Below are 1,095 nucleotides of genomic sequence, written 5' to 3' on the forward strand. Positions count from 1 at the left end.
ACCTGGAAGGGGTGTTTGGGGCCCTGGACAGTAGGAAGGGAGGAGGTGAAATGGCATGTGTTGCACAAAAACCAGAGAAAGGGGCAGAAGGAGACAGAGAAATAAAAGCTAAATACAGCCAATAGAAATAGTTTCCATCCTTGATGTCTCTCTCTATTCAAACCCAACCCTTCAGTGGCGGATAAAAGACTTCAGTTTAAATTGGTAAGTTCGAGAAAAGGACCCAAAGAAAGAAACACAAAATATCTAAAAGCCGCCGAATCCCAACTGAACTATTTTGGCCTCACATCAAAGTGATTTTCGTGTCATTCTTTTAAAGAAACTCTAATCCCTCCTGCTCATTAATCACTTCGGGGGAATGGGACCCGACCAGATCTTGGAGCTCAGGTTATGTTAATGTTCTGCTGACGTGTTTATAAACATCTAAAGCTGACCCATCAGGGGAGCCCTCACAGGGTTGGACACGGAGTGAAGTAGACTGAAGTTTATATAAGAAGTTACAGAGCAGAACACGTGTGTAAAATTCCCTGTTGTTTTCCCGGCACTGATAGGTTGTGAAGGGAGAGACTGGCCCGAAGTCCCACTGAGCTGCACTGACGCTGAGCTGCAGGTGAAATGATATGAAGTTCAACCAGAGAGAGAGATAAGCCCAGAATCATGGAGAGATTTGCTGATATTGTTGTTGAATCTCATTTACATCAAACACTCCTTGGACTCTCTTCCGCGGAATTCAGAGCTGGGGATCGCCTGTAAAATCAGCAGTAAAAATAACCACCTAACGTGGGGCTCGAACCCACGACCCTGAGATTAAGAGTCTCATGCTCTACCAACAGAGCTAGCCAGTTCTGTCTGCAACAGTTCTCTCGGTCTGTCTTTATCAGTAAATCGAACGGCCAAAGCCCGATTGAAAGATGGATTCCTCTCACTGACCGATCATAAAACCCAGATCTTCTGTTATTTCGCCTTCTAAGATCAGCCATGAACTCATTGAATGGCGGAGCAGGCCCGAAGGGCCGAATGGCCTACTCCTGCTCCTATTTTTTATGTTCTTAAACATTCACATTCATTTTGCTCAGTGTTTATTTCTCTTTTTTT

At 44.6% G+C, this 1,095-nt stretch overlaps 1 non-coding gene across 1 annotated transcript; it reads right to left on the reverse strand.

Annotated features, from left to right (window-relative positions):
- Window positions 1-772: 772 nt before the first annotated feature.
- trnak-cuu (transfer RNA lysine (anticodon CUU)) lies at window positions 773-845 on the reverse strand. The gene has a single exon. It is a non-coding gene; the product is annotated as a tRNA-Lys (tRNA).
- Between the last annotated feature and the right edge of the window lie 250 nt (window positions 846-1,095).

Source organism: Somniosus microcephalus, chromosome 5, assembly GCF_052327205.1.
Source record: "Somniosus microcephalus isolate GS21.2 chromosome 5, FLI_Smic_1.0, whole genome shotgun sequence".
NCBI lineage: Eukaryota > Metazoa > Chordata > Chondrichthyes > Squaliformes > Somniosidae > Somniosus > Somniosus microcephalus.